Source organism: Sciurus carolinensis, chromosome 7, assembly GCF_902686445.1.
Source record: "Sciurus carolinensis chromosome 7, mSciCar1.2, whole genome shotgun sequence".
NCBI classification, from domain to species: domain Eukaryota; kingdom Metazoa; phylum Chordata; class Mammalia; order Rodentia; family Sciuridae; genus Sciurus; species Sciurus carolinensis.
This window is the reverse complement of record NC_062219.1, coordinates 32,854,906-32,881,139: the sequence shown is the minus strand read 5'-3', so window position 1 is coordinate 32,881,139 and position 26,234 is coordinate 32,854,906. Positions and strand designations below refer to the sequence as shown.

Here is a 26,234-nt window from a genome sequence, read left to right as displayed (position 1 = left end):
TTAGTTCTCTTTTAACATTGCATATAATGCCTTTTGCCTTACAGAAGATTTAAGGTCAATAGCCAGGTTGACCAGTTTTTTCCTTTATTGCTTTTAATCATATATTTTATGTAAGGAGTTCCCTATTCCTATATATTTTGCTTTAGTTTCTTAGTAATTTTATTCTTTTTAATTTTCTATAACATTTTTGACATCCAGAATTAAGTATTTTTATGCAAATGTTAAGGCTATTATATAATAAACTTTTCCCTCACTTGTCTTACCATTATGCGAATTAATTTTCCATCCTATTTTATTATTCAAATGAAAACTGTATTCTCCCCAATGTTATTGGAACAGATAATTCCATTCTTATCCTTTTCTCATTGAACTGGCTTAGTGGTTGAGTGCCCCTGAGTTCAATCCCCAGTACTAAAACAAAAAATGGCTCATGTGTTAAAAGTTTTGTCCCCAGGCAATAGTACTATTGGGAGGTGATGGAACTTTATAAGGTGGGGCCTAGTGAGAGGTTTTAGGTCATTGGGGCATGTGCTTGACGAGGATCATAGGACCCCAGTATCTTCTTCTTTCCTTTTCACATCCAACCCTGAGATGAAAAGTTTTGCCATGTGCTGCTGCCATGATGTGCTGTCTCACCACAGGGCCCAAAGCAATGAAACAAAACAAGCATGAACTGGAATCACTAGAACTATACACCAAAATAAACTTTCCTTTTTATAAGTTGATTATCTCAGGTATTTTGTTACAGTAACAGAAAGCTGATTCATACATTGGCCAATAAAGAATTTTGATGGTATAAACAAATAAAAATTATATGTGTTTTAATATAAAAATGGTGTATTGGGCATGTCAAAGTCTGTAGTAAATAACTGAACACAGTGTATTGAAAAGATCCCAGATTTTGGGATAACCAAAGGGGAAGGAATCATTTCTCCATCACTTAATTAGAAGTGTGACATTGAGAATGATACTTAACTTCTGTGACTCTTTCTGCATCTGAAATAGGAAGATAATGCATACAAGGATAGGATTATTTTTATAAGCAATGAAAGCTTATTATACTTTTCCTAGCCTCACACTAGTTCAGAGCACAGAATCTATTAACATATACTTTGTACAGTACATTGAATTTCATTAAAATGGCACTTGTGGAATTTTTAAGACTGGACCCACAATACAGTTAAATCAATGATAAATCTAATGTGTGACTCCATTAAGGTGAAAGCAAAAAGAAAAACTTTTCTTCGAGAGTTTTATGAGGTTGATTAGTTCTGTATATCTATAGATGGGTGGGTGGAGGAACCTTATTATACTAAGCCTTTTTCTTTTAAGAGCCAAAAGGCTTCATCCAGATTTGAGAAGTCATTCAGAAATGTAAAATACTAACATAAAGGCCCCTTTACTTACAAATATGGTTTATTAGTGAGTGATGTGAGGATCAAGTTATTGCTAAATTAATAAATAGAATTAAAGTTGATAACTTAGAAAAGCAGAGGTCAGTCACCACTTGGACAATAAGAATTTGTTTATTCTACTTAGCTCCCATCAGAACTAATGATCAAAATAGCTTTGAATGACTGCATAATTTTTCAAATTTGGGCGGGTCTCACCCTGTCATTATAATTTGACTGCAAACATCTACACACATATGTATTGGTTGTTATTAGTTGTAACATTCTACAGTGTGCATGGCTTTTATGAAGATATTCAGTTGTATGTGTCTCAGTTCACAGTATAAACATAAAACAAGTAAACTATGTCTTAATCTACCCAGTTAGAGTTGAGTCCCTTTATACCAGGGACCATGTTTTCTGTGACTTGCACTCTCACGGCAGTCCATGGAGAATTCAGAACACAGTGTGTGCTTCCACAGATATTGTGGAAGACTGGACCCAGGATACAACTAAAGCAATGCCCGTTAGTGAAGATAATGTATGTGTGGTTTAGGGACTTCCTATGGCAAACTTTATACTTTAACATTTCGAAGTCTGTTTTTTTTTTTTTTTTCAAATAGATTCTATGTTTCTTGATGATAGATATTTAAATTATATTCGTAGCAGCAACATAATGCATTTAGTGGGGACTTGTTGAGAAGGCAGGTAAACAATTTGGCAGTTATTAAACTTATTTAAGTTTAATAGTTATTAAGTTATTAAACTATTAAGGAAACTTCAACTATATAAAAAATTGTGTAAAAGTATATATAAATATAAATTTAAGAAGAAACAATGCTATTATAAGAATATCTATTAGGCAGTATTCAGGGTAACGGAAAACACTTCTTTTTTGGGAAATTATTTGTTATGTAACTGAGTAACACCTGTAATGTTGATCATCTTGTTTTAAAAACTCTGTGGCCCAGGTGGGGTAGGGCATGCCTGTAATCCCAGCAGCTCAGGAGGCTGAAGCAGGATGGCAAGTGCCAAGCCAGCCTCGGCAACTTAGCGAGGCCTTAAGCAACTTATTGAAATTCTGTCTCAAGATTTCAAAAAAGGACTGTGGATGTGGCTCAGTGGTAAAGCACCCTGGGTTCAATCCCTAGTACCAAACCAAACCAAACAAAACAAAAAACTCTAAGGGCAGAAGGAATGCTCCCAAGGAAGTTCAGAATCTTTATGTCTTATAGGCTATGGAGCCTTGTCTCTCAGTGGTAGGGACATTTTCTTTTGTTCTCCACATGTAGAATCACATATTGATCTCGAACCACTGAGATTAGTGCCTGTGTCGGAGATGAAACAAGAGGCCAATGATAGATGTCAATATATTGAAAGTCACATGTAATTAAGACCCTCAGGGAAGGGTACCACAGAGAATACTCTAAGAAAAATGAGCAAAATCCCTAAGGGAGAAAGAAGTGACTTGCTTTTTCACATATTCTATCAAAGACCAATTTCGCTGCTTTTAAACAAATCAAAATTATTGTGGGTGACTTTCTGCTGCAAAGATGTGTATATGTGTGTGTGTGTGTGTGTGTGTGTGTGTGCCTGTGCGTATGCACACGTGTGCATGCATCAGCAAAACCTTTCTTCTTTTTAAGGGAAAGATATTTTTGTATTCATTTAATCTGAGCCTTCTGTTTCCTGGATTTGCAGTCTGACTGGGGAGTTACTTTTTTCCGTGTGGAGCAGGCTGCGGGAGAGTGACGCAGGCAGGGCCTGGCTGGCAGGTTCCCCCCTGACTGCCTGCCTCTGGGCCTGGCCTGCTGTGTGGCTGCTGTTTATACCTGCTCAAGTGCTTTCTGTGTTTGAGTTGGCGCTGCCAACTTACATGCTAGAGCCCCAGGCTGTTCATGATGTGTGTCCCAGGACTTTGAAACCTATGAGCTGGCGGCTGGGGCAAGAGAATGTCTCTCTCAGTTTTTGGGTGAACTCCATGTTTTTTCCAAGAGGTTAGATCACTGTCCACAATCCAGGCTTGCTAGACAGAATGTAACAGTCACTGTTGGAGACATCCTGAACTTTTAAAGGCAGAAGGCTGGAGGGGGAAGGGGGAGAGAAAGTCCGGGGTCAACAGAACAGCTTGAAAATGAACATTTTTATGTCAGGTACACGAAGGTTTTCACTGAACTGGAAAGCTTTATCATCAAAGAAGGCAAAAAATATCACATCTTATTATAGTAAGAGGACATATTAGTATAAATTTCCCAGTTCCATTCCAGGTTATATTTGAGACCAGACCAGATTAACCAGTGATTGCAGCAGGGTATTAGGAATGGTATGATTTTTGTAAAAATTTACCTGGCGATCTCCCTGGTCCTTTCATCAGTCCATAAAGATCTTTAGAAGATTTGACTTTTTCACAGGTGGCAAAGTTTCCAAACTCCTCTGACCCCTGCTTGGCCCCAGCCACCGTTCTTTGCTCCTTCTTCCATTACCCTTTTCCGTCATGTTAGGAATATCATCATCTGTTTTTTTTCCCCTCAGATTTCTTTCCCCTCATCTTTTCCAATGATAAATTTTGGTCTGTGGGGGAACTTTTATTTTGGTTATATAATCTTATGTGTTAGAATTCTGTATTTTATTTCTGAGCATATGTGTATATAAGTAAACACAATAGTTATGTAAAAGACATCAAGCCTGAGACACTAGTAAGTAATTAAAATGTTTTATGCCAAGACTAGTAAAGCATCCCAATAAAAAATAGGCACATTGAGGGATTAATTTGAAAGCTGGATGTGACTGATTTTCAAGTTCATAGCAACTTTGTTTACAGGAAAACATAACAGAGCCCTTGTCACTCCTCCCCCTTGCCACCTCAATCAAGCACAGAGTCTGTGTTCTTATAAATATGTGAAGAATTTCATCTGTAATGTTTGTCTATGAGGGACATAAAAATACCTTTGAATGGGGTGAGTGCCAGGCTTATTTCACCAAGCCAAGGAAAAGAATCCCTGCTCTTGGGTTTCCACCTAGAGAAATGCTAGTGAGGAATGAACAGACACTAGCATATTTAGTCCTGGGTCAAACTCAGTGGTCTTGTGTTTTACAGTGATGTCTTCCCTCTACCTCTCTCCTGGAACCTCTTGCCCTACCCTAATTCATGCATTTGTTTGAGAAAGGCTGAAGGATATTTAAATTGAATATTCAATTTGATCTTGTCGGGAAGCAATGACATTACAGACAGATGTATGTTATATGAACTCTGATGTGATACAGCTGTCCCAACATCTGGGATGGCTTTGTCATTCAAGAGGTTTATTGATGCAATGTGCATTCCCTGGTTCTCTTCATGAAGAAATGTTTATACCTGTGGGCATGTCCAGATGGCTGTGAAAAGCTTGCATTCATGAAAGCAACATTCAGCAATTCATGGTGGCCAAGGAATGCAGCAAAGGCATGCCTCATAAAGAAACAGTATCTAAGGTGACAGATTAGTACCCTCGAGACCAGAGATCCCTCCTGTTTAGAATTGGCAAGGGGTGGGGAGGGGACAGAGAAACAACATGAAATAATACCACAAAACATTTTTTTTATTGTTCTGGCAATTTATAAAAAGGGATTGTGGGGAGAGGGGTAGGGGTTTGGAATTTTATTCTTTGGGTCTCAGTAGAACTTTAATTCAATTCTGCCCTGTGCATTGGGAGCACAATGCCCCTTTCATAGGTTAATTTCAGTGACATAGGACACTAAAGGTCTAAGGCAAGACCAAAGGAACAGACTCTGGTCTCTCAGTCTGTGACTGTCCGGTAGCGAATTATCAGGAGCTTTGCATCTCTTGGAATTGTTGGCATCTTTGGAATTTTCCTTTTTTTCTGTAGTATGTGCCCTTAATGCTATCACTGGAATGGTAAAATTTCACCTGCACAAATATTCTAAGGGGGTATTTCTGACCCTGATTAACAAATCTTGATGGGAAGAGTTTTCTTTTTGGACCACCTCCAAGTTCAGAGAAAGCTCAGATGAGGACTTCTAGCTATTGCAGCCAGCTGGAATGTAGACTGTGAACTCAGTAGGTAATATAGGAAGATACTATGTCTCATATATTTGACACATTGTACCTCCTTAGTACAATATATATTAGGGGTGGGGGAAACCATGGATGCAGAAAATAGTTTTAAAAACTAGCAAGGTTCTCAGGTTAAAAGAGGGGAATGGTTTCTGATAACTGAGTTAGCATTTCTATAATTTCTGTGTTAGTGGAGAAAAAGAAGAGTTCCTACACAATGTCACAATAGGAGCCTGAAGGACGGAAGCGCAATAGCTTGCTTTTACTACCTATGGTCTCATTAACATTCTTCATGTATTGCTGAAATGGCATGGATGTGGCAGGGACTGGCATATATGTTACATTCGAAACCTAAATGAACATACCTGATTGGCTGGCATAATGTCAAACTCATCCTAATCATGAAATGGTAAGTGAAGGAGGACAGATTAACAAAGAATGGGTCTGGGTAAGAACTTGAACCTGTTCAAGTTCGTTCCATGTAGTTTACCAGGCGGTATATTGAATGCTTTTTTAAAAGAGGACACAAGTGAACAGACTGCTCTTTGATGTGACACAGTCCAAGGTCAGTGTGGTAGGAGACAAACAGACGTGAATGGTGGGAACGTGAGGTTAAGAGAATAATTCTATAAAATGGGCCCACTGTGCTGACCCCCACATGCTTTCTTTTCCAAGAAGCAATTTACCTGCAGCCCTGCCTGGCTTAAGTGGACAGGATATATCACATTCCTCAGCAAACTACCTGTTCACTGCAGGAGAAATGCAGGCCTGAAATAATGTTGATAGGAAGATCACAATGGCCTGAAGGGGGGACTTTTGTAACCTTTTCACAGACCTGATGCTGGAATTCAGGAAGATAAGGAATTATCCCAACCACAAAATCTGTAAGAACAGGTTTCAATTTGAACCAGTCAGCATGGGCCAAAGTGACCTAAAATGGTCATGGCAGCAGGGCCTTCAAAGTCTGATGTCATCCTGCTGTCAGTCAAAAGTTAAAAAGTAGACCAGGCAGGACTTTCTGGAAACTTTCCTGGGACTCCAATAAAATTGGAGGGCAGGAGAGGCACACTGTCCCTCTCTTCTCTGAGATGATCCACTGTCTTCCTTGAGAATGTCCCTTTTTCCCCTTTCTCTTCCTTTCTAATAAACTCACTGCCTGTCACTTTGAGCAACATGTCTAAAATCTTTTTGACTTGCCTAGCATGTTGGTGAATGCCTGCAATCCCAGCAGCTCGGGAGGCTGAGACAGGAGGATCGTGAGTTCAAAGCCAGCCTCAGCAAAAGCGAGGTGTTAAGCAACTCAGTGAGACCCTGTCTCTAAATAAAATACAAAATAGGGCTGGGGATGTGACTTAGTGGTCAAGTCCCTAAGTGCCCATGAGTTTAATTCCTAGTTCCCCCCACCACTTGATCCCTAGAATTGGGGTTTAAAGGCAGGGGGACTTTGCATTGCCCCAGTTTCCCAGAGGACCCCAGTCCTGTAACAAATGGAGGGTTCAGTGCAGCTCTGCAGGAACCCAATAGTCACTGCCCTTATTTCCTTTGAATGGGGTTAATGCAGATGCCTACCTTTTGGACTCATGGTCTGGGAGAAACTCCTGCCAATTTAAGTGATTCTTTTTTGTCTCCCAGTAACATACTATAGGAGTGTCCTCACTATCACCTAGCTACTGTAGACCTGGCCTACTATCCCAACATAATCTTAACCACAGGAGGCCCTGGAAACCCTCAGACATTTATTGATTGAATTCAGGACCTATTCATTCTTTCATTCCCTGAAGAAAATCTTATTAGGTAGAGGGTGGTGTAAGCCAAGGGCAAGTCTTCATGGAGCATGTCACAGGGAGGGCCATAGAAATACCCATTTAAGAGACTGATCACCAATATCTGTATCACAGTGGATAACAGGGCTTAAAGGAAACTTGTAAAATTCACTTAATTAATAGTCTGCCTTTAAGCTGGTGAATTTTAAGTTACCCAGACAGAAGAGTTAGTTGTTCTTTTCTTAAAATTTTCACAATTCCCTTGCAAGTTAATTCTATTTGGTCCCCAAAGATGTCTTGTATCAAAATCCTAGCCTTTTAAGTCGAGTTAATTTCTTACTATTTCCTAGTATGTATAAAAAGAACAATATATCATTCTATTCAGGATGAATTTGAACACATTCATGTAATGTCCTTTCAAAGGAATTTATAGGAGTTTCCAACTTATATACCAATTCTCATTCATTTGCCATTTCTGTAGAAATATAACAATAGTAACCATATTTGTTGCATAATTCTTAATATGTATCAGAGTGAGTTCTGTGTGCTTAATGTCTGTTTATTCCTTTTAAATAGCCATACTAGGTAGGTATCTTCCACAGATTATAAAAGATCGAGTCATAAGAAGACTAAATAACTTTTCCAAGATCAGACAGATAGCAAAGAGAGGAGAATGAAATGGAACCTGGCTTGGAACACATGCAGGTGATTCAGCTGTTAGGTCAAAACTGAGTTTTTTTATTAGGTCCTCCAGTCTTGCCCAGAAATGCCCCTGAAGCGGAGAAATCCACTCACAGAATTGTCAGCTCAGTCATCACGTTTGAGACAATGTGTGGTGTATGTGTGAAAATGTTCTCATCAGATTTCCCAGCCCTGCTTCACTTTGTCCTTTGGGGTAGTTTTGTCTTTTCTCTCTAGAACAGTGTAAAAATCAAAAGGCATCAAAGAGCTTCTCCTGTATTCACCTGATCTCTGTTTTTGCTTGTTTATTTGCTCTTGTTTAGATCCTGAAGGAGAGAGAGGATGGCAGCAGTCTGTGGGTTGGATATGGGGAAGATTAGAGGAGGAGAGGTAACTGGTGAGCCAGGCTCTTCATTTCTGGGAGAGCAGAGCCTGGCCTGGGGTGTGGCCGCGAGAGCCAGTGGCAATGCTGGAGAAGGGGCAGCGTGATGAGCAGAGGGGAGATAGCTCATCTGAGCTCACGTTTGTTCCTCTTTCTTCCTATATGCTGTCATTAGGCTTGTCACACCTACTCCTGGAGAGAAAGAAATGATCTGATGAAGCCTGAGATGCTAAGGCATTTCTGACAGGCGGAGGGAGATTTGTGGCAAGAAGGGGTTTGGATGTGGAACATAGCATCAGGTGCTATTTAAGTGAGGAAGGGGACTGATGTGGCTACATGTGTGTTTTCCCCCTTTCTTTAATCATCTGTTGCAACTTATCGGGTGGTGATGTTTGGAAATGAGGATCCAATCCCACTTGCCTAGAAACATCTTTTGTAGATCTTTGGTTTTTGTTTTTATCTCTTGTGATGCTGGGGATTAAACTCAGGGCCTCATGCATGCTAGGTAAATGCTCTGCCACTGAGCTATATCCCTAGCCCTTTTCATTTTCTGTTTTGATAAAGTGTCTCTCTAATTTGCTGCAGCTGGCCTTAAACTTACTATCCTCCTGCCTCAGCCTCCTGAGTAGCTGGGATTACACACATATGCCACCACACTTGGCTTTGGAGTTGTTTAATGCTTCATAAATATTATTTTACATAGAGTGTCCCCAAAATAGAGAATTTAAAATTAATCTGGAATATAGCAATAAGGACTACAATAGGGTCTATGTAGAAAGGTTAAATACCTGTAGCTAGAGAAAGTCTGATGACTTTACAGTTCTGCTTTACAAGCAGGGGGAAACATCTTACTAGAGAGGTGTGTCTGATGGTATTGTTCTATCCTAGGGGGGAAAAAGGCAACCCACAGATCCCTGAAAGCAGTGATATGGTTACTGGATCTACATGCCTGGATAACATGTTCCTTAACTGATTGGAGGGTACCAGGAGATTCCCCTTAGTTCTAAATATATTTGACTGAAAGTTTAGTATTTCATTCATTTTTGACTGAAGTCTAAGAAAGGAGGAACAGGACATAATGAGGAGGCATGAGAACTAAACTGTCTCCTTTATATTTCTGTCTAGAAGTATGCATTAACATAAAATATGATTTTTGGCATAAAATACTGTCTTTAAAGAAAAAAGAAAAGATGTGGGTTTTGAATGTGAGTTGATATGGAGCTAGGACTACATAGGTGAGTTGATACCTACTTGACATCAAAAGCTGACTCTTTACATCAAAACTTTTGATGGACATCAAAGCTGATTTTTATCCTAATTACTAAACATGGGTCATTCCCAATCAGAAATGGCTAAGTAACCTTGGTACAGAAAGTATAGAATCTATAGTTTTGTTGAAATACTATTGATAAATATTAATGAAAACTGGAAGCACATCCCTTCAAGGAAGTTCAGGTTATTTAAATTGTCTTCACTGACTCAATAAAAAAGGAAAAGGGGGAAAGTCCCAGTTTCCATTTCAAACATGAAGCAAATTTCTCTTTGACTTTAGAGAATCCTTCATTAATTAAGTCATATAATATTGGGGAGAATGTGATAAAATAAATTTTAATATTTCTCCTTTTATCTTTGCCTTGCTCAAGATCAGGCATAGGGATAAATGCACTGAAATTAAATTATAAGTATTCATATGAAATTGATTGCATTTGAAACTTGATATGCTGATTTTTTTTTTCCTCTGTACTTTCAGGTGTCCCATTCTGAATGTGGACTGCCAAACAGAGTTGTCTGTTTTTCCCTCAACAATGCTCTTACCTGCTTTGGATTCTACATTTAGCATTCACATCTTCAGATATTCCAATTTTTTTCCTTATTTTTATTCTAAAGCCATTAGCCTATAGTGCTTCTAACTTTAGTGCTTTCTGTTCCAGTTAAAATTAATGTACAAGAACGACCAGATTTTCACAAGAGATTCTTATTTATTCACATAGGTCGAGTAGCCTCCCTTAGAGGTCCATGTGGCCTGAATGATAAGCTAGTGGGATGCTTTTATCTAACCACACTTTATTTATGCTCTTCTATTCAAGTGAAGAGAATATTCTTTTATATTATTATTATTATTAAGAGATGTGTGCCCATTATGTCATTAACAGTCAATTGCTAGTACTAAAATAATATGTATTGCCATATATCAAATTAATACTTTAAACAGATGTAAGTAGACATTCATAGTAAGATGAGGTTAGTTGGCAGGGCATGCTGGCACACACCTATAATCCCAGCTACTCAGGAGTCTGAGGCAGGAGAATCATAAGTTCAAGACGGGTGTAGACAATTTAGCAAGATCCTGTCTCAAAATGGTAATAATAAAATGAGGGCTAGGAATGTAGTTCAGTGGTAGAGCACCCCTGGGTTCACTCCCCAGTACTGCAAAAAATAAATAAATAAATTTAGGTTAATTCATGCTGATTAATGAAATTATTTTGGGTACAACTTAAGACATTCTGCTCTTTCTTTAGTTTCTAGGAAAATCCAAGCCTATCTCTTGTACATCCCATTTGAGAGTTTATCTAGTTGGAAAATATTTCCCCTCTTGGTAAAGTCATATCTACGATGAGGCCAGCACTTTTTTTTTCCGTATGTAGACAAAACCCTACTTTTTATTTAATGCACAATCTCTTTCTACAGTCTATAGTTTCACCAGTGTAGTTATTTTAGAAGGAAGAACTCCAGATAAAAACATAGGACCAAAATGAATTATGGAAAAGACTATAATAAACTATGACTGTCCAAAGGGAGTAAAGACTTCCAAAGGCAGAAAAAATATTTGAGTAAATGAGTCCTACTTCTGACTTGTAAGTTGGTTCTGTTGTCTAAGAAGCCATGTAATCTTTGGTTAAACTTAAAATATTCATCTAGTTTCTTGACAATTAAATTAATTTAGTATAAAAAAGCCCTTCCTGTTATACTTATCAGTAACCTATCCTCAGAGCCTCTGTCTACATGATCATGAACAATGGAATCAAAATGCTAAGTTTTCTTCCAAATAACTAAAATAGGCTCTTTCCTGCCCCCCCTGCTGGTTTTCACCATCAAATTTGCTATATTAAAATTTTTTATTATGGTAACATTTGTAACACTATAAAGTTTACCATTCTCACCATTTTAAGTGTGTATTTCAGTAGCATTGGGTTCCTTCACATGGTTGTGCAACCATCCCTCCTATCCACATCTAGAACTTTTTCATTATCCTGAGCCAGAATTCCCCAGTCCTCGAACAACAGTAACTTCCTATTTCCTCTCTTTCTCCAGTCCATAGTAACCACTGCTTTATTTTCTGCCTTCATGTATTTTGCTTTGCTAGGTACCTCATACAAATGGAATCCTCCAATATTTGTCCTTTGTGTCTGGATTGTTTTACTTACCACATGACTTTAAGGTTCATCCATGTTGTGCTGTGTCAGTATTTCATTCTCTTGGGAGGGTAATCGTCCATTGGCTGTATATACCACGTCTTTGTTTACTCATTCCTCTACCTATGGCATTTGTATTGCTTTCACTTTTTGACTACTGTCAGCAATGTTGCTGTGAACATCGGTGTACAGATGTTTGAGTCCATTTTCAGTTATGCTGTACATGCCCAGAACTTGAATTCCTGAATGTAGTAATCCTACATTTAATTTTTTTCAGAACCATCGTACTGTTTTCCAAAGAAGCTGCACCATGCAAAGCTCCCACCTGAGAGGCATCAGGGTTCCCACCTCCACATCCATGCCAACTGCTGCTGTTTTCTTTCTTTCTTTTGGTTTTAGTAATAGCCGTTCTTTGGGTGCAAAGTGGCATCCCAGTATATTTCACTTAGGTTTATTGAGGTTGAGATCTTTTCATATGCTTGTTGGCCATGTGTGATTCTTCTTTGGAGAAATGTCTGTTCAAATCCTGTGCTCCTTTTTGAGTTGTGCTGTTTGTTTTGTTTTGGAGTGCTATCATTTTTTTCATGTTCAATTCACTTTTTCATGGTCAGTTTTCATAATAGATCACTTGGTTCCTTATATACTGTACGGCCTATTTTCTAAGACCAACTCTTGAGAAAAGCTGAATGAATCAAGTCTAGCTCTTTTAATCAGAAAATAAACCATTTATCTAGTTTCAAAAACATTAAATATCATGTATGTTTTATTCTACATTTTGTGGAATCATCATTAGTAATTGTTTTCATGGTACCTTACTTTTTGGCATTGAAAGACGATGATAACATTCTCTAAACTCTGTGAAGTAAAGAATCTTAATACCAAGAAAGAACTTGTGGAAGAGATGAACAGATGACTTGATACTTAAACTAGTATATATGTTTTGGCTTTTAAAGAAAACAAGGACCCTGTAAATATGTTTCAAGATTGATATCACCTTCTTCCCCTTTACTCCCTTCAAAAGAACAAGGAAACTCAAATCTTACTTTTCTCCAGTAGAGCAACATAATGAAAACCATGCTTCAGGGAAAAAATCAAGCAAGGGTGAGAAGGATAGATTGGTAATCATCATTATTAACATCATCATTAGTATCAAGAAGGATACATTATGTCCTTGTCTTTATGGAGTGATATAAATATATGCTACAAAAAGTTTCTAGATAAACTTCTAGGATATGAGAAAAATGCAAAGGTCATGAAAGAAAATGACCACATGATATGAATATATGTGTCAAAACTCTGCATGCTGTGCGTTTTGCAACAGCATTCAACTAGTGATTAGTAGGTAATCAGAGTTATGAACTAATAATAATAAACATTATTTTACATTAAAGTAAGTAGTCATCATAATTAACAACCATATCACCAGCACCATTAACATCAGAAAGTATATATTATGTCCATTTTTTGTGGAGAAATGTAAATACATATAATATATTTAGTTTTACCTAGCTTTTTGTCACTGTGACCAACATACCCAACAAGAACAACTTAGAGGAGGGAGAGTTTATTTGGAGCTCACAGTATCAGAGGTCCCATCCATAGACAGCTGACTCCATTGCTGGACCCAAAGTGAGGAAGCACATCATGGGGGAAGGTTCCAGTGGAAGAAAGCAGCTCTGCTCATGGTGTGGTCAGGAAGAAGAGAGAGGGAGAGCGGAGAGAAGGTGCACTCTTCCAGGATACTCCTCCAGTGACCCACCTTCTCCAGCTGCCCTACCTGTCTACAGTTACAACACAGTCAACTCACTCAAACTCGGATGGACTGACTGGGTTACAACTCTCATAACCTAATCATGTTACTGTATTAATACAGGAGCTTTTTGGGGAGACCTCATATCCAAATAATCCCACCCCTGGGCCCTCAAAGCTCATGTCAATCTCACAGTGCAGAGTACATTTAGTCCATTTCTAAGCGTCTCACAGTCTTAACAGTTTTAGCATTGTACACAAATTCAAGTTCAAAGTCTCTGAGACTTAAGGTAAACTCTCAACTGTGACCCCCTGTAAAAATCAAAAGCAAGTTACATCTACTATGCAGTGACACAGAGTAACCATAACAGGGAGGAATAGGGGCACAGAAAGAAGGGATGGGGCCAAAACAAGAATGAAACCCAGCTGGGCAAACTGGTCCTATCACTCTACCTGTACTTTCTCATGTATCATCAAAGACACATAGTGGTGAGAAGTCATTTCCAAAGGGCTTGGGCAGCCCAGCCCCTTTGGCCTTGTCAGTTGAAATGCACATGGGCTCTCTTTTGACCTGGCTAAACCAACTGTATGCCAAGTAGTAAACCAGGTACTAGAAATTCAGGACTGATCAGGACCACTGTGGTTATTGATCCATGGAGTAAAGAATTGGTTCTATACAATTATGGAGGCTGAGAAGTTCTAATACCTGCAGTTTACAAGCTGAAGATTCTATGGTATATTTCTAGTTTGAGTCTTAGGAACTGAGAACAAGAAGCCTGATGTCCCAGTTCAAAGACAAGCAGAAAGAACATTATTTCTTACTCAATGTAAATTTTTAAAAAGTTTATTCAAGCCATCAAGGGATTGAATGAGGATTATTTGTACTAGGAAAGGTATTGTGGTTTAGATGTGAGGTGTCACCTAAAAGTTCATGTGTAAGATAAATGCAGGAAATTCAGAGCTGAAATGATTAGATTATGACAATTGTGACCCAATCAGTAGACTGAACCAGTGATTGGATTAATGATTGGAATGAATTAATGAATGGTAAGTGTAGGCAGGTAGGGCAGGACTGGAGGAAGTAGGTCACTGGGAGCATTACTTTGAGGTTTATATTTTGTCCCTGGCCAGCAGAACTCTCTGCTTCCTGACCTTGCTGTGCTACCTAGTTGTTGAATTAATAAAGGAAAATAGAGAAAAGTCTACAAAGACAAATTTACATTACAAGAGAAGTAGGCAATTAAATCCAAATTTGGATTTTTAAAAATAAAGTTCTTGCTTTTCAACATAAAGGAAATAACGTAATAACCAAACCAGTGGGGTTGCCAGTGAAATATGGGCCTGATTATTAATTCTCAAGGTATCCCTCTATATATTTCATGCTGAACTTCCTATGGGAACACATGCTTTCTGAAGTTTCTTGATAATTATCAAAGATGTACAAGTTTATTTGTGAAAAGAACCATATTAAAGTGGGTCAAATTCAGTGTACTTGCCATATTATTAAGATTTTCCTTCTCTACTACATAGCATTTCATTTAGTTTTAGTCTTAGGGTCAGACTGAGAAGAACCAAATCACATTGACTGAGTTGTTCTCAGGGATTCTGAATGGACTGGAAGGAAATACTTTAGACCAATTTACATAACTCAGGAGGCCCAGTGAAGCATCTTAATTTTGAATATTTGTCTCATCTAGTTCTTAAGTATGACTTGCCTTATCTTTACTCATTTACTCCAGATACTAATTTTGCCCTTTTAAGGACTCTGCAGGTAATAGTATGATACTACCCATGAAGAAAAAAAATTAAATGAGAATAATCTAAAATAAAGCAAAACAAAAAGACACCCAAAGTTTGTATAAAATGAATGTGAAGAAATACACATTTTCAACTTCTATATTCACAATTTTTCTCATTGTGATAGGAATAATAGGTAGAACAATACTCAAGATTATTTCGAGGCTCACGTGAGGTAACATGTTTAGCATGTAAAACACTGCTTCTCACATAGTAGCAGCTCAATTAATGATCACAGTTGCTTTTGCTCTGCACAACTGGCAGAGGTGGAGGGAAGGGTGCACATGGGAGCCATGAGCAACATGGTTCAGTGTCAAGAAGGGGCAGGATGCATTCTGGAAATTATGTGTAAGCTGCTCCTGTGGAGGTAGCTTGATCTGGGAAAGAAGTGAAAGGTCAGACTATGGAGGGTGTTTCAGGGCAGACCGATGGAATGGACTTGGTATCCCATGAAATAGAGAACACTGAACCTGGGGAAAAGTGACCCCAGCAGATCTATGCTCACAAGATTAGAATCAAGTTCTGTGTGTGTTCTATCACTCTACGATATGTCTACCTAGTTCTTTTTTCTTAGGCATGGGGGACAGAAACCTTAAACTACTTCCTGTATCCCCAATCCAGTGTGAAGTTAAAATTAGCCCTCCTATTTCTGTTACGCTTCTGGGCACACTGAAAGTCATGATTGGCTAACTTGGTTGTTGACCCTCGTAGCCTCTCTAAGTGGCAGAATCACGTCTGGTCCTCATAGACCCACTCCTGTGTTTAGCCGGTTAGTGAATTTTAAAATTGTCATCCAGGGGTTCAGGAGTTAGAGGGTAGTTTTTTAAGGGAAGTGAGGTTTGACAAGGACAAAGACAAAGAAAGATGTTGGAAAAAATAAACAAATAATATGCATCCAGAATGTATGGGGGAAAAAAATCCCCTCTCCCTTGGTAGAATGAGAAGCTCCTTCCAGCCTTTCCAGAGCTTTCTTGCAGATCATTCAGCCAGACCCCAAAGAGCAATCTGCCTTAACCGTAATTCCTGCATTCGTTTGCTTGTGCATCGCTTTTTACTCCTCGTGGTCAGCCTTTAGCCTTTGAAAGTCTGTGGTATGCGAATAGCTTTAATACTTCAGGCTCATTTTGTTTATAAGTAAGTCATAATTTAACTTTGTTTTGAAAACCTCCCAATGGCCTAAGGAGTTGCATCTTTATTGCCTCAGAGGGATGTTGTTAGGATAAAGTGAGATGATACATGTAAAAATGTGTTCAATTTTTATATAAGGAGAGGTGGTTTATGTGTTTAAGTGCATGTGTTCCATCTGTCTTTAATAGTTCAGACTTCAAAGAAAAACAGGTCTACACAATAAGAGTTTTTCAATTGCTTTAGAAGCCAAAACTGTATCTAAATTCCATGGAACAAACTGAAGGGCAGGTTTGCTTTCTTAACATGATAATAGGTTAGAGTTGAAAGAAGCGTAGCAGCGGCTGTAGACAGGAATGTTGTAATGTCCTTGCCAAAAGTAAAAGTAAAAAGAAAGAAAGAAAAGGATAATTTTCTCTTCATAAATCTTTCTCTCAATAGATGGGGATGGGAGGTTTAAAACTCTGGAAGTTTTAGTTACAACAGTGGCAATATGGTGCTCTTAGGGATGTCTTCCATGGTATTTTGGAGAATGTGCTAAAAGTCATGTTTCAGATACCTAAGGAAGAAGGAATTCTCTGTGGCAGCTTCTATACATAGCTGCAGCTCTCACATTGCTGGGAGTATGGTGAAGACCAATTAGCACTAACCAGAGAATGCAGTTAGAAAGGCCAATAAGGCAAGAGGGTGTACATTATTCTAGTTAAATCTGGAAGTTTCTCACCAGATTGTACTTAGTTATATCAAGGTACAAAAAAGTTCTACCAATATTTTAAAAAATTTCTTTTTAAAGATCAGAATATTTTATGTTTTTCTTCTCTGATTTTAAAAGTGACACATCTTCATTAGGACTTTATAAAGTACATGAAAGTCTAAAGAAAAAAAATTAAACATTATGACTTCTTACTAGGCAGGGATAATCACTTTGACCTTTACATTATTTCCTTCTAATTATTTCCATTCATCTGTTTTTGCTTGTTAGCAAAATTGGGATAATGCCACACATACTTTTATATGGTGATTTTTCTCACTAATTATGATGTAAACTTGTTCCCACATGGTTAGTGTTTGAAAATATTTTAATGACTATAACATTCTGATATACAGACAGATGTGTGATGTGATATATGGAGGAGTTAAGACCAAGGACTTGGAGTGAGACTGGATTTGAACTTCAGCTCTGCTGCATGCCTTTGGAAAATTGTCGTAACCTCTCTGTATCTCAGTTTCCTCATGGGAATGAGAAAAGGTTCATAGCATTGGTGTCAAGATTAAATGGGTTGATATGTGTTCATGAAAACATTAGAACAGTGCCTGACCCAAAATAAGTCTTACCTGTTATTATCACTGTAGCATTAATGTAATGGTACACTATTTTTCATTTTTATCATTAAAAATTAAGCCATGGTGAATAGTCTTATACCTGAGTCCTTTTTCCATCTGAATATTTCCTTAGGATAATTTCCTTAGAGCGGAACTAGAGAGTCAAAGGAATTTAATATATTACTAGATGGCATTCCAGGAGGATAGCAAGACTTTTCTTTCCCACTTTCAACCTATGAGTTTTTCTATTTCACCACACTATTGATAGTATTGAGAATTTGTATGTAAAATATTTCATGCTAATATCATAATAAGTCTTAATTTAAATGTGTGTTTCTTTGACTAGTATTTTAGAAGAAGTTTTTGTTTGTTTGTTTGTTTGTTTGTTTTGGTATTGGGGACCAGGGATACTTAACCACTGAACCACATCCCCACTCTTTTCTAAAAAATATTTTTATTTAGAGACAGGGTCTCACTAAGTTGCTTAGGGCCTTGATTAGTTGCTGAGGCTGGCCTTGAACTCACGATCCTCCTGCTTCAGCTTCCTGAGCAACTGGTATTACAGGTATGCAGAACTGTGATCTACTAATAGATACTTTTTTGGGTGGGGGTAACCAGGGATTGAACTCAGGAGCACATAACCACTGAGCCACATCCCCAGCCCTATTTTGTATTTTATTTAGAGACAGGGTCTCACTGAGTTGCTTAGCACCTCACTTTTGCTGAGGCTGACTGAACTCAAAATCCTCTAGCCTCAGCCTCCTGAGCCGCTGGGATTACAGGCATGTGCCACCATGTAAGTTATGTACTTCTTAAAGAAAGGAGCCTTTGCAGTGACATCCTACATCCTGGAAATACACCTTGAACTTTACCTTGTGGAAACATCTGAGTACCAGAGTTTTAACATTGTTTCATCCAATATTCTCAAAGATGGTATGAGCATAAAACCACTCCCTCATTTTTTTTCCACTTATGATACCTCATAATGGAGTGCAGCATGTTAAGGAATTCTGCTTATAAGGATTGTAAACTATTTTTATCTCACTTCATAAAGGACTAAAAGTATAGAATGTATTGGTCTTGATATCTCTCTCAATAATTACAAAAGATGCTCTTTAGTCTTTATAAATGAAATAATTGGGGCTGGGCTTGTGGCTCAGTGGTAGAGCACTTGCCTAGCACATGTGAGGCCCTGGGTTCGATTCTCAGCACCACATAAAAATAAAATAAAGATATTGTGTCCACCTACGATTAAAAATACTTTTAAAAAATGTGGGCTGGGGAGATAGCTTAGTCAGTAGAGTGCTTGCATTGCAAGCACAAGGCCCTAGGTTCGATCCCCAGTACCACAAAACAAAACAAAAATATTTTTAAAAATGAAATAACTACTCAAGAATCAAAAATAATATTGGTTTATATTTACTTCTTAAACAGTTTATTATACAGTATTAGTTATTCCACATACATAATGTATGTGGTTTCATGTTTTGATGAAACTCATCATCAGAGAGATAGCACCCAAGTGGTCTTGCAGGGTTCTCATTTTATTCAGATGCCTTTTCTCTTTTTCTGTGAGTTCCATCCTGTTTCTTTCCTGCCAGTTCACAGGCACTATTTCCAGTCCAAATTCTCAATCTGTTACTGCTGTTTGTCAGCTCATTTCTCAGTCTCTATGTCTGCAACAGGCAAACTTCAGGTAAACCACATTTGTTATGAAAACCATTTTATATTTGTTCATAAAATTTTTTTTTCTCTGTTAATTATATAGTACTGGAGAGGAACTTGCTTCCTATACCCACCCAGAAGTTCCAGTAGAGATGCTGGCTGCAGAATGCCTGCACATATTACACGGCTTTCCATGAGCTTCTCTGACTTGGATTTCTACTCCACCGTCGTGGGTGCCCCCAGGGGACTTTCTACCACAACTGTGAGGCTGTTTCTATAAAGTGGTTTTCATTTTGTCTCATCCCCCATTCTTTTTACTGCAGTAATTACAGATGAACTGGTCTATTTTCTGTGATATGGATACTTAAAATGCTAAAATTCTAGATTTCAGAGAACCAGGTTTTATAATGAGGACCTTACCACTTACATAATGAGATACTTAATCTGTGATCCCTGGTGATATCTAGAGCAGGGCCCAGAAGAAGCCAGATCAAATAGCTATCCATTACTGTGGGAAAATAGTAATTATCCAGCCTTACTATAACTGACAAGGTTTGGAACATAGATGCCATTGCCTTTGGTTTCAAATAGTTGTGTGAGGACTGTGATTTGTTCCAGTTCAGGGAAAAATGTTAATGTAGTGTGCCATGGATAGGACAAATTTCAAGGATTTATTGAATATGCAATATGATTACATTTAAGGAATAACCAACAAAATATGTATATTGTTTATAGACTCAATAAAGTAGATGTTTTACAAATTAGGTACTATAAGAATATAATGGTAAAGAAAGGATCTCTGCTTATATTTTGGTGGGGATTAAAGGAATAAATACACAGTAAAAATAGCAAAACTAAAATTGTTATGTTGAAGATTGAAAAATAAGGTAAAGCAATAGAAAGTGGCTATTTAAATTGGGTGGCCACAGAAGGCTTCTCTGAAGCAGGATTGTTTTAGCCAAGATCTGATGACAAAAACAAAATAACAGCAACAATAACAAAAACCCAAACCAGTTATGTGCAAATTTGGGTGAAGAGCTCACCAGAATGGAAAAAAAAAACAAAGATACAAAGATGAAGATCTGATAGAGGCTAGAAGCATGATCTGAGGATGAGAAAGAAAGCTAACAGGGTAGGCAGGTGCCTGCTCATACAGGGCTTTGTAGGCATAGACAAGAAGTTGACATTTCACATTTTGTAGGGAAACATTGGGAAACTGAAATAAATTTGCATTTTTTGACCTCATCAGACGCAGATTTTAGAGCAAGCACTCCTGTTGCTGAGTGGGATGTCAAGGGATGAGCAGGAGTCTTTAGCGGTTTGGTTGTGAGATACTGTATTGGGAGTGAGGAAAATGTGAGCAACTATAATCATGGCTAATGCTTATTCCACACTAAGTATTGGTACCATGCCAGCCATCACATGCATCATCTAATTTAGTCATATATGGACTATTTTTCAAATGTATGAAGGACTTTTGTGATATAAAACATATATTAAAAATTCTCCCAATCAGGATAGTTTTTGTGATCCAGTAAGTCACATGTTAAAACTATAGTTGCACCTGGAGGGGTCTAATTTATTGACCTTCAACTGACCTTTGTATTTGAAAATACCAGGAGTGAATGTTTTAGATGGAGATCAATATTCATTCTCAGTACCTATCAACAGTTGCTCTTAGGAGCACTGTGGCAACCAGGAGAAGCCTAAGGGGACTAAATTTAGAAATGAAGATGGGACAAGCTAAAGATACTTACCTCAACAGAGACGTCAGCCTATAAAACCAAAATTCAGAGAGTACAACAGCAAAAAAAATCAGCCTACTGGGGATAAGAGCTTGTTTGAGGATCAGAACTGTGGGCAAAGTTTTGGGGGATTTTTTTTTTTTTGTAGTAATCAAAACCTGAGACAAGTGCAGTATGAGTCATCAATTGGGAAAAGTGATTTAATTTAGTGTAAGAGGAATTGGAGTTAGATTTTAACACTAGGTGGTAAGAGTGTAGTGGAAGTGAAGAAAGCAAGCAAGCTCCTAGTCAGCCATCTCTGGGAACCAGGGCACACCACTGGATACCAGATTCAGGACCCCAAAGGAGCTCCAAGGTGGAGAAGTAGGAGCAAGAAAGGTCAGAAAATTCAGCCAGACTCTCCAAGGTAGAGCTGAGATCCTGCTCACCCAGAGCTGATCCCATGTCTCAGGCATTATTGTTCTTCAATTTGTCCATCACTAGACAGAGCATGAGGCCCTGGACACAGCCACCCTATGGAGGGAGGGACATCCCCTTCTGACACATGCTGTTGGGACTGGGGTGGGTTGGTTTGAGGGGTGTGCTGGGTCCAGCTTGTAGCTATGTCCAATGACATCATCAAGTTGGTACCATGGAGTTGACCACGATTGGGGCATTTATACCATAAAAGTCAGGAAAAACTGTAATTAACCTCTTCCCCCCACCCCAAGAGCTGGCTTACCATACACACACTGGTTAGCACAACCTAAGGTGACTAGATTCAGCATTGCAATGTTACATAATTCTAGGAGGTACAAGTTTATGGTGGACATTGTTCCCTGGAGTTTTGTAGACATAGTCTTGAAGATGACTGTAGATGGCTAGTAGTGAGTTTTGACTCCACGGCAAAACCAATAATCCATTCTAGCTTATCTTGAAAACATATAAGAAATCTATTTTCACATCACCTTCCTTAAAAGAATCCAGTGAAAGCGTGTTACAGGGATTAAAAATCAGTAATGTAGACATTAATGGAACTGCACAGTCTCAACACTGCATCTGTAGCCACACAGTATTTATAGGTTAATATAAAGTCTGACTTTCCAAACTCACAAGTATTCATCCATGTTATCACATTTATCACTTTTTAGAGGTGGCTTAACAAAAGATATAAGATGACATATTACTCTATAATTGAATATATTCATAGTAGTGTAAAAGTGCTGCCCTGCCCTTAAGTCTAAGGCAGACGATAACCTGGACATGAAAGCATTGTGAAATCCCTGGTGACAGGTAGAATTTCCCAGGGTAGTGTTCCACTTAGAGTGTTATTCTGATGTAGTTGTGTTTTAATTTTAATTTCACAAGAAGCAGTGTTGAAATGCTTATGTGAGTTCAGGTATTTACAAGTTTTCTCCTTCACTTGAAGTATTGGAAACAAACTGCTTGCTCATAAAACCTTTCCTATGATGGATTTCCATAGGGTGTGGTCAGCTTTCTGGGAGAATTAGATTGAATTCAAGAATTTTGAAATCTGAACTTCAAACTTGCTGGATCTCCATTTGGTTTCATATTTTCTTTCAAATGTTTTATGGCACACTGACTCAGCAGTCTCAAGAAATCAAAATATAAGGGTAACAGGTATACTATGTAAAGCATCCCCATCTGGAACTCATTTTATCCCAAGGGAACATATATTTAATGTTGACCAAGTATAAAACACTTTGATATTGTTAAAATTCTGGAAAATCTTTTGCATGAATTATAATTCTTAATTATTTGAGTCTATGTTTCTTCTCCAAACCATTTTCATATTTCTCTTGATACCCAGAGCTATTCCTTGGAAATGTAATAGGATTCAGGTGCCTTTAGTCAATCATGTGATGCTCAGGAAATATTTTCCTTTTCCTCTCTTCTTTCTATCCTTCCTTTTACCCTTTCTGAATGGACACCACTGAAGGCACACATTCTGAAAGCTAAGGCAAGACCCTGATCCACCCCCTCCTTTCCTTGATATCGACACCATGGCTGGTTTTCTCCCATCCAGATTCCTTTTTAGCCGCAGTAACCATAAAAGTTTAACATCCATCTTTAACTTTCTCTCTTTGGTCTTCAAGCCAGGTATGAACTATAAATTGAGGTAGAATGTACAGCTGGGTCAATAAAGGGTATGGGGGTGAAAATAGGTTTTCTATCATTTTTCACCAAGTTTGAAAAATAGAGTTGGCAATGGGGAAAAAAAATAAAACAGGAAGCAGGATTGCACATATAAATTAAATATTTTCACTCAACCCTTTTTAGATAGCCCAGGGGTATTAAGAGTATGTATGTTTTGGATGGGCTCAGCAAGCATTCCAACAGAAAATGGCTTCCTGTTCAGTGTGTTCGAAGTCAGGCCATCTTTTGGGGTTGGTTTAAAAATATGTGTGAAATATGTACTTTTATTCCAAGCCAAGTCAAATGTTTTTAATCAGCCCCTCTTACTTGCTTCTCTCTCTTCCTATCCTGTCATTTTTTTTGCCCCCCAGACAGTAAAGTATGGCCCCAAATGTGTTTTTATTTTTCAAAAGGAAGTTTTAGTGATTAATTATGAGTTACAAGTAAATATATATTATTGCCCTCAAAGGTATTCACCAAAAACCCAGCCAGTGTCATTTCTGGCTAGCATTCTTGAGTGTTCGATCTTGGCTAGTAGAAGTTAGAGAAGCATGCAAAGAAACCAAGCATTTGGCTCAAGCACAAGGGGGAACCAGTGGATAATTGAGGGTGAGAAATGGTCTATAACTTTTCACCCCAGTGGTGATGAACCTATAATTCCCAAATTGTTTGTGTAATTTTCTATTTCTACCACATCAATGACAAATATTATTCTGTACTGCATGTTCCTTGTGGATTTTTTTTTTCATCAGCAAAGTCCTATTAAGATGCCTGAAAGGAAAATAACATACCTGGGGCCATCATACCTAGCAAGAAATGCCACAGATGTACCTGGGAGGAAAAATATAGACTTCTGGTGGAAGCCACAGAGCCCCTCTGAAAATTCTGCTCTGATGTTGGTAGCTTTTAAAAATATATGTCTTGTGATCTAATTAGAGGAAACTCAGATATTCACATTTGAAATCAAGCTCTCGAGGAACCTTTTATAGTTGGCACAGACTACTGAGGCTGTAAATACTCCTCGGTACAGAGGCCTTGTGTTCCCATTCCCTCATTTGAAGGAGCCTGCTGAAATTCAGGAATGTTCTTAGACAACTATATTTACAATGATAGTAGGTGTCAGAGTTAGCCTTTTCCATATCTTAAAATTTATTTAGTGTAAGAGATCATTTTATTTTACCCTCACAGCTTGTGTGGGAGGGGAAAAAAAGCCAACTTTTCCAAATAAATCTCCAAGGAAAATTTATTCAAAGAATGTCTCTTGACATGTGATTCCGGGTTTTTGGTGTTTGCTGTTTTCAAATCAGTTTAACTCAGCAAACACTTATAAAATTATTGACTCTGCAAAACTCAATGCTAGGTGCTGTTAGCATGCTAACAGCCTGGAAGTAATTTACTCTGACAAAGTCCAACACCCTTCCATTATAAAAACTCTCATAAAAATAGCACTATAGAAAACTCTCAACATCACAAATATCATTTGTTAAAAAATAGAAAAACAAAACAAGACCTACAGTTAGCATCATACTCAATAGTGAAAGACTAAGACTTTCCCCATAATAGGAATGGGATGGAATCCTCTTTTTTTTTTTTTTTTTTATCACTGATGTTCAAATTATCATGGAAATTCTAGCTAGAGTAATTAAACAAGAAAAAGAAATTAAGAATCCTCATTGGGAAAGAAGTAAAACTATATCTATCTGTTTACAGATGACATAATCCTATGCATAAAAAATAGTAAAGAAGCCACAGTTAAAGAGAGAAACTAACTCAGCCAGGTTATAGTTGCTGTATTCTCTCATCATAGTTCAGCATTTTAGCCTTTTCACTAATGGTTTATCCTTGGAGCAGCATTGAGTATTTTCAAATGTGTACATGGAAGGTCTCCGATAGCATGGTCAAAAATAACTTTATTTACTGCTCCCTTGGTCACTTTAATACATAAAATTCTCATGAAACTATTTTGGCACTAGGTCAAATTTTGGTAAGATTCCAAATACCTATAAAACTAGTTGAATTTTGTTAATCTGGAAATCCAAAATCTAACATGTCTCCAAATCCAAAACTTTGTGAGTGAGCATCCATATGAAGTCACAAGTAGGAAATTTCACATCCTACCTCATGTAACAGGTTGCTGTTACAACACAAGTAGACTAACAATATTGTGTGAGATTACTCTCAGGTTATGTAGATAAAGTACATATGAAACATATGTGAACTTTATGTTTAGGCTTAAGTCTCATGCCTAAGACTTCTCAGAATGTATGTGTAAAATTCCAAAATCTGAAATCTAAAACACCTCTGGTTCCAAAAATTATGGATGAGAGATACTTGATCTGTAGCATATAAGTCTTCTATACCTTGAAGAAGATTCATTCATTAGGTTGGTTATCTCCTGAGATCAGATAACACTGAGGAAAAAAATAAATAGAATAAACATTACTGGCAGTGTGGGGGGTCTGGAATGAGGGACAGAGACAGGAGTAAGGCATCAAAGGGAGAAGAAGGGGCATCAGAACCAACCCATGGACAATTCTTTGCTGCTTCTTGTGGCAGTCTGGAACCTCATCTGATTATTTAAACTAATGAAAAGTTTAAACTAAAGCAAAATTAAAAATTCTTTATTGTACTAGCCTTGTTTCAAATGTTTGTTTGCCAGGTGTGGCTAGCGACTTCCATATGGACATAGGGGATGTGAAACATTTTTGTCACTGCCGAGTTGGTAGAACACTGATGTAGGTAGTGCTTTGCCCATATTTTGCTCAACAATAGATAGTGAATATATTGTCAACGCCTATCTCAAATTCAATTTTAAATGATTACCTAATACCTGATTATATTAATCTACCATGATTTTAAAAATTACTACAAAAATTGCTTTTTGTAACTTTTTGTCAGTGTAAACATGTCTGTAATTTAAAAAAAAATTGTAACAGAATATTTACACTTAAATTATTTTTCAGAGTAAGTGCTAAGAAATAAATAAAAAGCCTGGTTCAAATGTTACAGG

General features: G+C 37.8%; 1 long non-coding RNA gene across 3 annotated transcripts in view; it reads left to right on the top strand.

Moving 5' to 3' along the window:
* The window catches only part of LOC124988820 (uncharacterized), a 234,807-nt gene that overhangs the window by 93,309 nt on the left and 115,264 nt on the right, over nucleotides 1–26,234 (top strand). The window contains exon 6 of one of the 3 annotated variants that reach the window (XR_007109499.1): nucleotides 11,962–12,252. The exons of the other annotated variants lie outside the window; for them this stretch is intronic. This is a non-coding gene — a long non-coding RNA (uncharacterized LOC124988820). Of the gene's footprint in view, nucleotides 1–11,961; nucleotides 12,253–26,234 lie in introns of those variants that run through there. 3 annotated transcript variants of the gene reach the window in all.